The 14,609-nt window shown below is 40.1% G+C and overlaps 1 protein-coding gene and 1 long non-coding RNA gene across 4 annotated transcripts in view; one reads left to right on the top strand and one right to left on the bottom strand.

Moving 5' to 3' along the window:
- The window catches only part of LOC134149393 (uncharacterized), a 50,742-nt gene extending 43,324 nt beyond the window's left edge, over positions 1-7,418 (bottom strand). Inside the window, exons 1-3 of the long non-coding RNA XR_009960411.1 lie at positions 7,313-7,418; positions 6,334-6,425; positions 1,732-1,818 (exon numbers count right to left, since the gene is read on the bottom strand). This is a non-coding gene — a long non-coding RNA (uncharacterized LOC134149393). The remainder of the gene's footprint in view (positions 1-1,731; positions 1,819-6,333; positions 6,426-7,312) is intronic.
- A 1,899-nt stretch (positions 7,419-9,317) lies between these two features.
- Positions 9,318-14,609, top strand: part of PAFAH1B1 (platelet activating factor acetylhydrolase 1b regulatory subunit 1) — a 38,856-nt gene continuing 33,564 nt past the window's right edge. The window contains exon 1 of one of the 3 annotated variants that reach the window (XM_062592466.1): positions 9,318-9,496. The gene's annotated coding sequence lies outside the window, so the exon portion shown is untranslated. Of the gene's footprint in view, positions 9,497-9,591; positions 9,676-10,254; positions 10,339-14,609 lie in introns of those variants that run through there. The other 2 variants (XM_062592467.1, XM_062592468.1) reach the window with 2 other exon arrangements.

Genomic DNA, 14,609 nt, shown 5'->3' with positions numbered 1-14,609 from the left:
TTAAATCAATATTAATCATTTGTAATCTCCAAATATGAACATTCCCTCTTTCTACTATTTTTTTCTTCAGTATTCATAATTTTAGTTTCATAATTAGTTTCTTACCATATACAACAGAATGAAGTCATTTTATTGCCTCTGTCACAGCATTCAATCCTGAACTTCCACATGGGTAAGGTACACTCAAGTTTACACTTTACATAAATAAATCTAAAAGGCCTAGTAAAATTGACATTTACTTAAAGAAGTCCAAAGCACCATTCTGTTTCAAGCCTGAGACCATAAATGATGCATTAAGAGAGTAAACTTCACTTTCTTCACAATGCTATTAAACCATGATCCCATTTTCAGTAAATTTCAGACAACTTATGCAACTAGTAAAATGTTTCTCCTTTATCTAGATTTTCCAATTCAGATGAATGCAACTGAAAGTTTTTTTGTTGTTCCTGTTATGTATCTTTGGTAAGAATGCTGGGAAACATGTCTAGAGGAAAACGTTATTACAATAAACATAAGCTGATAATTCCCCTTGTTGTCTTAGGAGAAACATTTCTCTATTAGAGTCCAACATTTTTTATCTCTGTCTCAGTTTCTCCCAGGCAGCAACCTGAATTACCTCCATAGCTCTTTTATTTATAATAAGTCTTATACTCCTATTTCTCATCTTAGTAGTACAGCATCCCAAGAGTAACAGCAAACACTCTTCCCCACTTTCATTTCTCTCTATATATTTCTTGTTTGACAAAAAGTTTAAAAGTCTCAGATTGTTTCTTCCATTTACAAATTTCAGTACAATTACTAGAAAATACCTACTATGACAGTGTGTGTCTCTAAGTGGTCCTTCTTCAGTACCGATTTTAGATAACATAATATTAATCAGAGCTGTTCTCCAGGGGAAAACAGTGGTAAAAAGGTAAACTAAGCTTACTACTATTTCCTTATGAATACACAATGAAGAATAGACCAATCCTACTGAAGCATTTAATTTGTAGCTAGCATAATACTGAATCATAGCACAGCTAATATGTATAATTGCATTTAGAAAGTTTCATTTTAAGAATATGTCAAACATATAATTTAATTAGGGTGTGTGAGTATCTGTTCATGGGTTGTGCATGGTAAATTCTTGTGTATGTGAATCACAAGGTATTATGAACCACCTACCTTCAATATTCCTATGAATGTTGATTAGAATGAAAAATTGTCCATGTAGGCCACTTTCTTTTAAATTGACAGCAGTCTTAGAACACACACATTTTAATGCCTAAACCTTCTAGTTAGGCCAGTAACATTCATGACAGAAGGAGGAGACACTTATATAAATATCCAAGGAAGAAGAGTTAGCAATTTTCTTATCTAAAGAAGAACTTGACTTTGCTTGTAATACTAAATATCCTAAATTTTTTTTAATGAAGACTCAGTAAAATATTTACAATTTTGTTTTGTCAAAACAATAGCTTCTGCATAGCTCTGATATTTTGTGAAATGTTGCTGATTCTAATAGGGTAATAGATCATCAGTTTATTAAAGTTTGGAATAAGTGCATTAGTTAAACAGACTGCATGTCAAAAGAAAGTATTCATTTTCCCTTCATTTTTAAGGGATGAATATTTGTTTTCAGGAAGATACTTTTGTTGAGAAGACATGTAGGACTAAAAATTTTCCTTCAAGTAGCTACAGACCAAGCTTCCTATATACTTTAGCCTATATATTATAGATCTCCTCTGTTACCTTGTTAATAACCTCAGCTGCAAGTTGAGCATCCTTTTGGAAAAGCAACTCAGTCTTCAGGGCAGCTCAGCTTACTGTTGTTTCTGACTAGAACAACAAGATGTTACGTCAATAATATATGTAATTATTATAAAAAGTCAATTACTGCTGATAAGTTTCCTCTATAGTAGCCACTAGTTTACCTATATGTCTTACTACAACTGAAAATATTAAAATAGAAGTAAAATATCCTTGAGACAACTGATTATTTTAGCATTTTTCATTTCTCATATCTAGAATGAAAATTATGAGTAACATTTGATTCTAACTTTCATGGATCAAAAAAATAAATATACTTGTAATGTTAAAATTGCATTTAAAATGCTGCAGTATCCTCAGGGCAGAGACCGTATTTCCCTATTGTTTTACAGTATCTTGAGTAACAGATTTCTACCGTAAAAGCAGAACTTTAAAAGAGTTTCTGGTGATTCTGCAACAACAAACCAAAATGTATGGCTGAAAGAAATTTAGAAGAAAGAAACTCCTAACTTGCAAAAGCAATTTCAGATTTCTATGCATTATATCTAAACAAACAAATTTGAAAAAGAAAAATAACATGAGAACATCTTTTAATATTAGGTTAGGTGTAATGAAACTACCTCTTGCTGTATGATGATCATATAAAATGTAAGCAAAGTCAATTAATTTTGCTGGTAGTGCTTTATTATTTCAAGAGAAAAGGAAAAAGAATTTAGAAGGGGGTTTGGAGAGAGGCAGCAGTAATAATATACATGATTGCACATTACTATAATTAGTAATGTAGGTTAAAAGTTTAAAGAAGCAGCATATTTGCTTTGTTTTTATGTTTTTGACTCAGTGATTCCATTGATGCACTCAGCAGAAAAATGTATCCCAGTCTGTTTTTTTTTTTTTTTTTTTAATCTGAAACCATTAAAAGTAGAAAGAGTATGACCAAAGGTATACAATTCAATAGGAAAAGGCAGTTTAAAAAACTCCAGAAGGCAGTTTAATCCTAATCTGGGATAACTATGGATTAAGAATGCATCGATGTTAGTTTGTGCTCCCCCCCTTTAATAATAGTACTAATATGCTTTGGACTCCTGTCCTCTCCAGCACTTACACTGACAGTCTTAGGTGTTACACTTGCTATTTTTACTTTGATACAGAAACTTCTGAAGCATTATTCCTTCTAACAGTTTGCACAGTTGTCTTCTTTCATTTCATTCTAACACGTGCTTGCTGAATGTATAGATGAGAATGGAAAAAGTGAAGCTAAAGTACAACAAAGGCTTGTACTTAAACTAAGTCGAATTTTGCTTAATTTCAGTTGCAATATCGTTAGAAATAAGGCTGATGAATGATTTATTTGAAATAAAATAGCTGCATGTGTATTTGCAATAGTTTTAGATGCAAATCAGGTACTTATGCACACAAATTATTCTAATTAGCTGCAGGAGGCTATGATGACCTAATCTGCATGTTCAGCTATAGTACACCTCTATACTAGCATGATAACTGTGTGCATCTTTTGCATGCAAAAGTGCATGGCCAATTAGATTGAAAATTAGATCTTTTATTATCTCTGCATTGTTTTACTATATTTTTAATTGGAATTTAGATGTTACTGATAGAATTATTATGAATTAACTTTAATTCATAAAACCATTCTGAAGGTATAACAATCTGCTGAAAACATGAAATAAAAAGTTTTTAAATTAAATATACATGTCCTTTAAATAAATTTAATTTTCATATATTTTTTTAAGTTTGAGAATGGAAAATATGTTCATGTGTGACAATAAATGCCTGCAATTAACACTATAACATTAAAAACTTTGTGAAAGTCATTATATCCAATACTGGTTCTTACAGCATTACAAAAAAAGATACTTTCAATATCTCACTGTATTGGAACAAAGGAGGTCGAGCCTGTGACACAGCAGAATTTGGTCATACCCTTGCTAAAATGCAAAAGTAGTAGTAGATAAATTGTGAATCAACAAGTGAAAAAGACTTAGAGCTGTCGATAAAGCTGTACTTGAAAGGTGAACAATAAAGTTTATATAAGGTCCTCTGTCAGAGTACAGCTAGTAAAAATAAAACCAACAAGCTCATGAAATGCTACTTGTACCTGGACCTTCATCCTTTGGCTATAGGAAAAGCAGCTGCTGAACTAACATGTGCATTGAAAAGAAAGAATCATTTGAAAATAATATGCATAGTAATATAGACCACTCGATCAAGGTGAAGACAGACAGACAGTCGCTGTAATTAGTACAGACTATTTAAAACCTATACATGATGGCCAGTCTGGTTAATAACCAATATGGAATAGATAAACGGATATGAACTCCTAGCAGCAGGAATGAAAGACTTGCTGAAAATTCCATCACTTCACATTATTAATTCAAAAAGGGGCTCACTTCAGTAAAAAATTCTACTTATAGGTGAAGACTTTGCATATGGCCAAGACTCTCAATATTGAAACACATTAGAACCCAGATTTGTTAATCTGCTCTTCTTTTTAATGCTATTAAGAAAGGTTGGGTAGAAAGGGATGCAGTCACAGACTGTCTTTCTGCTTACGTTGATAATATACAGCACAGGCCACATTTGTACTGGAAGTAGGATTTCTAAAATCTGAATATACACAAAAAATGAATCTGAATGTTTTGCCATTATGCTTTGCATTGGGAATATAAAATTTCCCCACAACTGGTATTCCATCTGTATCTTGGTCGCAAAAAGAGTCATTTTCTCACTGTCTTTCTCAAGATAAATCTGAAGTGACGTGGGAATTCAAAAAATATCATGACAGAAACTTTTGCATGTAGTTCCATATATAAAAACAATACAGTGGAAAATTTTGCAGTTTTAGAAACAAGCCTTGTTTGAACCACAAAGTCACTATCTACTAGTTAACAAAAAGATGAGAAAATACTCACTTCATGTGACATATTCCAATGACAGGGTTAATGACACAGGTAGGCATGCCTACTGACTCATTAAATTGGACGGCAAGACACTGCAAAAGTTAACTTTTCTTTGCTATGCACTTAGGCATCTAGTTACAATAATATTTGTGTCACTAGAATTTATTCCCAACCTAAAGCTCAGTTGATACTTTAACTCAAATTTGTGGAGGCATTTTTGTGCAGGCTTTCCATTTTCCAAAGCTCTGTAGCTGTAACAGCTCATATTCTTTGTAGCTTAGGCCCCAAGACGGACTTACAGCATGTAAATGAGCCGGTTACAGTGGCATAGTGACTACAGCTGTTTTTCTATGCAAATATGTATGCAGGTAGACTATCAACCACAATATTCATTCATAGACCATCTGTGAGTAATCAATAAATGAACTTTTCCGTGTTTAGGAGAAAGCATGCCTGCAGAAAGATGCTCCACAATGTTTGATACAATATTTTGAAATATATAATCTCCAGTGTAGTATATATGGCTGTGTGTGTTATCCTGTATGGTAAAAAATACACTGAAGAAGCACAGCTCACTCTGAAGAATGCCCGTGCAATTTGTAAACATTTACTTTAAGAATACCACAAAGAAAAATTTGAAGCTGGAATTGGAATGAGCTTTGCAATCTCGATTTACATCCCAGTTGGGGTTATCCAAGGGAATGTTTTAGTCTATTATCAAGATACTCCATAGCAATCAAGAAAAACATTTGAATCCTGCTCTAAAATTCCTTGCAGTTTGGCTGTGTTAGGAGTTGGGATTTTTTTCATCCCAAAATCAAATGAGGACATGACAACAGAGGACAAAAAAAAAAGCTTAATATCACATTATTTAAAAGAAGTACAGCCTATACTGAAAGCACAAGAATCGCATGGTTTAATATCCAACTCTTCTTCTGACTTTTATTTCAAGATCACTTATTCTGGCACCCTTAATACTACAAAAGGAGAATAAAATACCTATCTCATAAAAAAGTTGGAGAAATCCATTAATCTCTCTGAAATGGATTGAGATTCTTGGGTAAATGCTAACATTACTGGAAGTACGCATTCCAAAATATTTGCTATACTATTATAAATCTGAGAAATTTCAAAGTAATTTGACCTTTTAATCTTCCACACTCTTTGCAAACAAATGGAAATACAGCAAATATAATTTTGGCTTACTATTTTAAAGTCTTATCCTAAATTTCAATCTTTTTGTAGATATCCTATTCATTAGTTGTAATTAGTATAACGGACACTTCTAGAGAATTGCAGGTCAGCTGGCCTGCTCTCAGTTCCCTGAGAGACTACGATCAAATCCTCCTGAAGGCTACCTTCAGGCACATGAAACGAGATGACCGGGAGCAGCCAGCACAGTGTAGCAGGGCAAATTGTGCCCAAGTAACACAATATTCTGCAATGAGATTACTGGCTCTTTACTTAAGAGCAGAGCACAGGACGTTGCTTACCTTGACTTTAGCAATGCTTTTGACATGGTCTCCTACTGTACCATTATAGCCAAACTGCAGACATACGGACTAGGTAGACTTACTAGATACAGATGTAAACTACATGCACAATAATACAGCTGTGAATATTTTAATGTATAATTAGCTGCAATATGAAAAGGGCTAATATCCTTTACCTTAAAATAGGAGTGGAAGGCACTAAACCACTTCCAGGCCTGTCCAGTTATAAGCAGCACATCACAAGACTTGAGCCAATGACTGCAGGCCTCTTAAAAAGATAAAAAAAAATGTTTAGCATGTTTAAAAATTAGAAGTATAGCAGCCAAAGAACAATTTCAGAGGTTAAATCTGAACAATGGCCAATACCTTTTAGGATTTAGCATATGGAGAGCAGTAACTTTCACTTGGGCATGTATTATTTTTCTGTGTATCTAGGTGGCACTAAGGATAATGCAGAGTCACAATTTTGACCCACTGTGTTTTTCATTCTGCTTTTTCCAACTGATGTTTGCCTTAAATGGGAAATGGACATGTACTTCTACCACAGTGGTCAGTTAAGTGAAAAGGAAGATGTTAGAAGAGTAACAAAAAGTTTTATTTAAATGTTTTATTTAAATGTATAAAAGGTTATTGAGTGTTATAGCCGAAAACAATAGGAAAGTGTTGACTAAGTGCCAGTTTGACATCTAAACCACTACAGTACTAGTAGGCCAATTCTGTTGAAAATCTTTCTTTGCAAGTAATGAAACTCCATGTAGATACGTGGATACGTGCACATGAACACCATTGTGCTACTGAAGCCTCAGCTGCAGATAATATTTTCTTCTGTGAAAGTATTTTCCTCTGAGAGTAATGGAAGTATTTATAAAACACGCTCTAAACATGTCCATTTCTTTATACCCCTGGACTCCGATCTGCAGTGCTATGATTGCAAGCCTAGATGTGCCAAATGCTAGCATTACTAATTATTCAAAAATGTGGAACAATATAAAATAGTCCTACTTTAGCTGTGTGAAGAGCAGAAATGAATAAAAGGATCAGATCCACACTGCAATTTGTCTTACTGTTCTCCTCACCGGAAATTTGGCTTACAGATTTATCCAACTTTTTGTATCATCATTAATTCTATTAAAAAGTATATTGAAATTGAATTACTTTACGCTTTTGGTCCATTCTGGAAGTCATCAATGCATTTGGGAATATTTGTCTTATCATCTCCGGGTGTAAATGGTAAGAAGAATTCAAGACTTAAATGGATCCAAAACTTGTAACCTAGTCAATTAAAAAGATTAGTTAAAGGAAAGTTCATATTCAACATTTGTCCTGGATGCATTTATCAATTCTGCAATCTGCATTGGGTTTAAGTAGTCCTCTCTTGCCCAAGGCTATACAAAATACCCATATAAACAAAACAGCAAGTGACTGACCATAGACCACAGCACAACAGTGAAGCTGACACGAAGCACTGTCAAATGCCCTTAGTAAACAAAGATTAATCTTATAATTTTCAGACATTAGTAATCTCAGTTGTTACTTGCAATAGAAACAGATAAAACTATACAGTGTTTGATTATGAAATTTTCAGTGTCCCTCGAGATTTCTTAAAGTTTTTTGCCATATTTTTGCCAATTTTACCTGTGAAATATTTCCCCAAATCAACACTTAAAAAAACTTTATGGCTCACATTAAGCCTTGTATGAAGCTAGTGTAATTATGCCGCCATGCCTGCCAAATCTAGAGGTGACTTTGGTCATCAGCCTTTGATAGTGACACCTATAACCATTTCCTGTAACAGCAGGACTCCGCTTTGTATCTGAATATACTGTGATGAAGCAGTTATACTGGTTGGGTATACTGTCAGCTCATCTCTGTGATTTGCCAAACACTGAATATCCTGCAAATCACCTGGGTGAGGATTGCTCTTGCTGATGCTCACACAAACCGTTGAAGTCCATAAGGACTGCAAAAGCAAAAACTGAGGGGAGAATTTGGCTTCTGATGTATCCAGTTGCCTAATCACGCGTTGTCACATGGCAATTAATGGAACTGGCAGTTGATTTCCCTGTGGGTCTGTGTAGGTCTGTCTCTTCTTCTGTTAGTCACTTGTTCTAAGTATGTGCATTAGATTATCAACGGTCTACACCTCAGTTTACCATCAGGAACACTGATATGGTAACACAAGGATATTTTGGCATTTAACGAGCCAGGATTTGTAGGAGACTACGAAACCCTTGGGCAAAAAAACTCTATTCCAAGTGCAAAGCAAGCTTTTTTCACATTTTTCTGCTGTAGGTCTGCAACAGTGAGATGCACTGGGGCACGCTAGGTTCCTAGATCTCTGCTTGCACAAAGGTGAATGCCACGAATGACAGGCATGCCTCCTTCCGAGCCGGCAACCCGGGCCTGTGGGGCAAGGCTGCTCACTAAAAATAGTGCTGTATCAGGAGCAGATTCCTCACAAGCCGGGGCACGCCTTGCCGGTGTATCTGTGTGGGGAGATCAAATGCGGCTGCAAGCAGAAAGCAGCAGTACAGTTCCCCTTGGGGATTTTGTTTTTGTTTCTCCCCCTTCCCCGTGGCGGCTGCACCAGCTCGGTTAGAGCCAAACCAGCCCCAGGGCCTCGTCGCCCCACCCCGCGGCCTGGGCCTCGCCTGCTCCCGCCTCGGGCGCCAGGCCCAGCGGCCTCCTTCGCGGCAGCCTGGCGGCACCCCGGGGCCTCGCGCCGGGCGGCGCCGCCTCCCCGCCCGGCGGCCCCGCCAGCGACCCGCGCCGCCCCTCCGCGAGCGACCGCGGCGTTATCGTTAGCTAGGGCGCCGAGGAGGAGGAGGAGGAGCGGGAGCGGCGGCCCCGTGACGGGCCGGTGCGGGCGCGCGTGACGCCGGGCGCGGACACTTACACGGAGGCGCCGCGCCCGGCGCGGCCCGAGGCCGCGCTGAGGGGCGCGCGCGGGGCATGCCGGGAAGGCAGGCAGCGGGCAGGCGGCCCGGGCGGGCGGGCGGCGCGCGGGGCACGCCGGGACGCGCGCCCTGCGCCTCGGCCGCCCAAGATGGTCTCCGGGCGCCTGTCCCCGCCCTCCGCCGCGCACATGCGCAGTGGGCGCGGCGGGCCGCGCTGCTCCCTCCCTCCCTCCCTCCCCGCCTGGTGCTGGCGGCCGCGGCGCCGCTGACAGACGGCGGAGCCGGAGCGGCGGCGCGAGCGGGGCCGAGCCGGCCGACACCCTCCCCCCCCCCGCCCGCGCAGCCCTGCGCTACCGCTCCGCAGGCCCCCGCGGCCCGGTGAATGGGAGAGGCGGGCGGCGCCGGCCCGACGCACCCCAGCGAGGCGGCGGCGGCGGCTCGGGTAAGGCGGGGGCCGCCCTCGCTGCCCCCCCTGCGGCGCGGCGCGGCGCGGCGCGGCGCGGCGCTGTCCCGGCGGCGGCGGCCGGGCCCGGCGGCCGGTGGTGCTGCGCGCTCCTCCCCGCTGCTGCCCCCGCCCTCCTTCTCTCCAGCTCGCTCTCAAAATGGCCGCCGCGCCCGTTGGTGAGGAGAGAGCCGGGGGGGAGGCGGGCGGCGGCCGGGCGAGGCGGCGGCGGGAGGGTCGGGACGGGACGGGACCGGCTCCTCCGGCCCGAGCCGCCGGGTCGGGGGCGGCGGCGGCAGCGGGGCCGGCTCGCCGCTGCCCCCCGCCCTGCCCTGCCCTGCGCCGCCGGCCTCCCTGCGCGCCGCCCGCCGGGGGCAGCGCCGGCCGCGCTCCGGGTGACTTAGCAGGAAAACAGGGAGCGGAGCGGGGGGTGGGGGCGGCGCGGGGCCCCGCGCCCGGCGCCGGCTCTGCCTTCCCGGCCTCCCTGCCGCCCGCCTCCCGGCCGGCTTAGGCCGCCTCGCTGCTTCGGGTGACTTAGCAAGATACGGGGAGGAGGCGATGGGCCAGACAAAAAAGCGAAACAAAAACCCGGCTGGGGTGGGGAGCCTGGCCTCTGCGTACCTGCGAGGATGCCGAGCGTCCCTTCTCCGCCTTCGCGGCCGGGGCCGCTGCTCTGTCCCTCTGCGAGGGCAAGGCGGCTGCGCTTGAGGAGGTGGCCCACATCTCCAGGATCGGCTGCAGCGCGGAAAGCGAACAGCTCGGATGGCACAGGGCAGAGCGGCGGTGTTATTTTAAGAATGGGTTTCCCATCCACCCTGTTTTCCTGCAGTGATCCGGCATTGGTAGGAGGTGGCTCAGACCTTCAGAACCAGCTGCAGTAAAAACGGGGGAGGGAGGTGTAATCGCTCCTTCTTGGGGTCATATTGCTGCCTGGTTGCCCACAGTCGCGAGGAGTTTCCCTGAAAACCTTCTAATAGCAATTGTATTTCCTAAAACACTCTCTTTATTGATACCTTTTGAGGTTTTGTTTAGGCAGGAGGTTATATGCAGGCAGAGCTTTTGATGGGAGTGGGGGGTGGGAGTGGTGCCTCCTATACAAAGTTTAGGATTACTCAGTTTTGTGGGTGTGAGACTTTTGTGGTGGTGGTGGTGTTGCTGGTTAGGGTGGATGTAATTAAATTTGACCTTTAGTGCCAATAATAATGTGACATCTTCCCTTTCTTTGCTGTAGAACTGGTAAAATTTCTCTGCTAATAATGCTGCAGTAGAGGGCCTGGTTGTTGCAGGTGAAGTCAATTCATAATGAATTACCTAACCAGGGGATGGTGGAAGGTTATTGAAGCTATATTAAAAATCTTTAATAAACGCTATTTTGCTGTAAATAAATAGGCATATTGACCTAGTTGAATTATATATTTATGTGGGGATTCTTCAAGTATATATTCTCATGAGAATATTGTTCATATAGTATTGGGTGGTGGGGGTTGGAGAACGTATGTTCAGAAAAGATCATTTAATAAATGATTGTGCAGCATTCAGCTGGCTTTTGGAAGAGGGAGGGTCTCCTTCCAAAATGCTGTTTGCACTTAGAATCATTTTGGAAAACAGGAACGTTCTGTTAGTGGAACTAAACAAAGAAAATATTTTTAAATGGAAGGATTTGTTGCAAATTTCTAGCTTGTTTTCAGGGATCTCATTTTTCCGTGTTTCTTTTGATTTGACCATGTTTATGGATGCTGTGTGCAGCCATTGAGCAGAGAAGAGACGATGAGACTGGGTGGAGTAAGGAGGCAAAGCTGCGAAATGGCTAGATTACCCTTTCATAGCTTTTTTTTTTTTTTTTTTCACTCCCTTTGCTTGCGTTTTGCTGGGGTGGAGGAATACTAATTGCTGTAACAATGAAGTCTCTTTAGGAAAGAATCTAATGGTGCAGGAACCTTCTGAAATGAAACAAATCTAGCATTCTGTTTTGAAGCTTATTTTTCTGCAGGGTGGATCTTGATTTGTTTGACAGTGCGAAGTGACCAGTCACTATTGGAAAGCAAGATTGTTTTTTTTCTTGTCTGATTTTCCATTTCAATATGTTGACTGAGATACTACTTGTTGATTTTTTTTTTAATTTACACTTTAGATAAAAATTATATTTTTACAGTTTTTTTTACATATAAGATTATCTGAAATATATTGAATTCTTATATTGTTATGTAGTGCTGTATTATTTGTTCGTTTAACTTCTTGATTAAACCAGGCTATGGGTGGATGCAAAAAAAAAAAATTGCATCCTTGCCTTCTCTGTCTCCCCTCCCCCTGTAAAGGTAGCTCCTATGAGTATACACACTTAATTACATTACTTTATGTCCTGAGTTCAAATACAATAACATCTTGTGATTTTTGGAAGCCCTTTTGAAAGGTATGGCTCTGTAAGAGTCTTACAATATCACTCAATTACTGCTGCATCATTGGGGTAATACTAATGCTTAGACTTAAAGTTGTGTAGGAAAGCCATTAGAACAAAGGATTTGGGGAATACAGTAGGGATCAAATGAAGCACCTAGGAAAGACTGATTTTTTTTATTATTTTTATTTTTACAAGTACTCGCCAATTCTAGAGATGGCTAATGGTATTCCCACTTGAATTCAGTATTGATCAGAGCAAGTATAACACTAAATGTGAACACTTATGAAGTAGGGTGGGATTATGTTTTCCTTGAGTCTCAGTTCTGGAGTCTAGTTTCTGATTGTAGTTGCACACACATGAGGCTGCTTCTGGTTTTGATTTGCCCCAAATTCAGTTGAAGGATAGTGGCTTTTTGTGAGATGTAGCTCATTTACTAGAACTAGAGCTGTACTACAACCGGAGGTTGTACGATCTGAGGTATGTATTCACTAAATGCCTGTGTCTAAAAAAGAATACCAGCTAAGAACAATGATGAATACAACAAAATGCATCCTTAGAACTTTTATATATTTTTTTTGTCTTGAAATGATGGAAGTTACTTTCTTGTATAGGAGTAACTTGTTAATTTCTGTGCTACAGAAGAAGGGCATTAGTACTTATCTTTAGGACTCTATGCAAGGTTTGTCATACGTATATTGCTGACACTTCTTCCTATACTGTTTCCTATGCTCCACCCAGCCTTTAGTGCTCAGTTTGTATTCTTCTGCTCTCAACTTTTTTGTCAAACCAACTTACTGCAGGTGGAACAGCTATTGAATTAGCATCTATTGACTGTCTTTTTCAGCGCTCAAACCTTGTTTTTTTCTTTGATGCCTTTGTAACAGTCTCAATCAGTGCTAGTTTTAAGGCTTTTGTGGTGGCCGGGACCCTTTTATAAAATATTCTGACCAAACAGTAGCTGGGAAGCCTATGCTTCTCTGTAGCCCTGAAATACACCGTGTATGTTCATTACCAAGTTTATTTACAACTCTGTAGCTACTCAGAGTAGTCATAAACTAGGGTGGATTGAATTACTACAGAATGAAGAGGAGCAGCTTTTGAATAGCTTTGTTTCAGTTAGCTTTGCAGTATTTTTGTAAACTTCAGGCTGACTTTCTAAACTAAAGGCAAAGACCGTGGGAGGGCTGCTGGAATTTCTGAAGTGAACACTGAAATACCTGTCAGTCCGAAAATAAGAACAGCTTAAACCTGACTGTATAAAATCAAGATGACAGTAAAAATCAGTAGTTATTAATGATAAACAATAATTTTGGCTTCTGTATAGGTATAGGATTTTTTTTTTGGCAGCCTATAACATTTATAATTTGTGACGATAATTGAAGATATTGCTCAAGTATTAGAGCCGTGTATGTTGACCAAACTGGTTCTGTGTTTCTTCTGTCAGGTTTATTATAGAGAGGGATAAGTTTTATATCCTGTCTGTAAATGCAGACTTATTAATAAAGGTACCATTGATCTCTTAATTCTCCTTTTCCTCCATTTTAAAAATCTTAAATGTCAATGACAGAACAACCTGTCTACTAAAAGTTTTTATTCGGTTGAATAAGCATGGCTTAGGTTGAATGACTTTCTCAGAAGTACTTTCTGTCCAGCCCAGTGGGAATGGGGTTTCTACCGTGACTTTTGGGTGTTGTGATTGTGTTTATTAGTCTTTTGACCTGCTTGGCAGGGTAAGTTACACCTCAATACAAGACTTAGAAATAGGCATTTGCACTAATAAATAATTCCGACCCACTTAAAACTAGTTTTCAAGTAGATAAAATTTTCTTCAGAATTGTTACTTTAGTGGCTAGCAGGAGTGCATATGCAGTCATCTGCATACAAGGTTTGTACCACTGTTGAAAATGTGGTAGTTTGATTTGAATTGTAGCTGTATTATGTCAGTGTCACTGTTGTGCCCCTTTAGCTAAGGTGGGTTAAATGTCTGTTCTAGAAAAACTGTAATTACATTAAAAAGAGCTTGTTTTCATTCATACTGTGCTTTGAGACCTACTGATGAGTATTACATATTAGAAACATTTGAAAGAAACATATTTTTTTTATCAAGTGCTAAGCAAATAATTTTAGCTGTCTATCTGAACAAGATGTTATACCCTGCAAGCTAGGTTTTCAGAGTGGAATGAAGAACTTGGCAATTAGTATGTTAAAACTAGATCTAGACACTGAAAGTTAGTCCAAACAAATGGTGCATCTCATTTAGTTGTTTAGGAAAGGATCTTTTCTTTCTGATACAGATTGAGGCAAGACTCTGAGTCTTGACTATTAATGCCACTCTAAATTAACATGTTTAAAAACTCATGCTTGATTTTTTTTTCCTCTCTCTCTCATGCTTTCTCCTTAGGGGATTAAGTAGGTGTGACTTTAGCTATTTTCCTTTTAAGCTTACTGTTGTGGAAGCCATCCAGCATAATACTTAATACTGGCATGTACTGTTAGGGAAATTTCAATGAAAAATCTTAAACTTCCTATGCTACTTACAAAATAAGCATATTTACTCTATATTTGTATCTAGCTCTGATCCATTTCATCAGTACTATAAGCATGCAATCCTCTTCAAAGCCAGTCATGTGTGCACAGCATTGTCATACTAAGCAGTATCAAGTGTGCTAGTGCATGCTTAACTACAAGAAAAAAAAATTATGAAATCAAAGTACT

The sequence above is a fragment of the Rhea pennata genome, chromosome 20 (assembly GCF_028389875.1).
Source record: "Rhea pennata isolate bPtePen1 chromosome 20, bPtePen1.pri, whole genome shotgun sequence".
Classification (NCBI taxonomy): Eukaryota; Metazoa; Chordata; class Aves; order Rheiformes; family Rheidae; genus Rhea; species Rhea pennata.
This window is presented reverse-complemented; position numbering and strand designations above follow the sequence as displayed.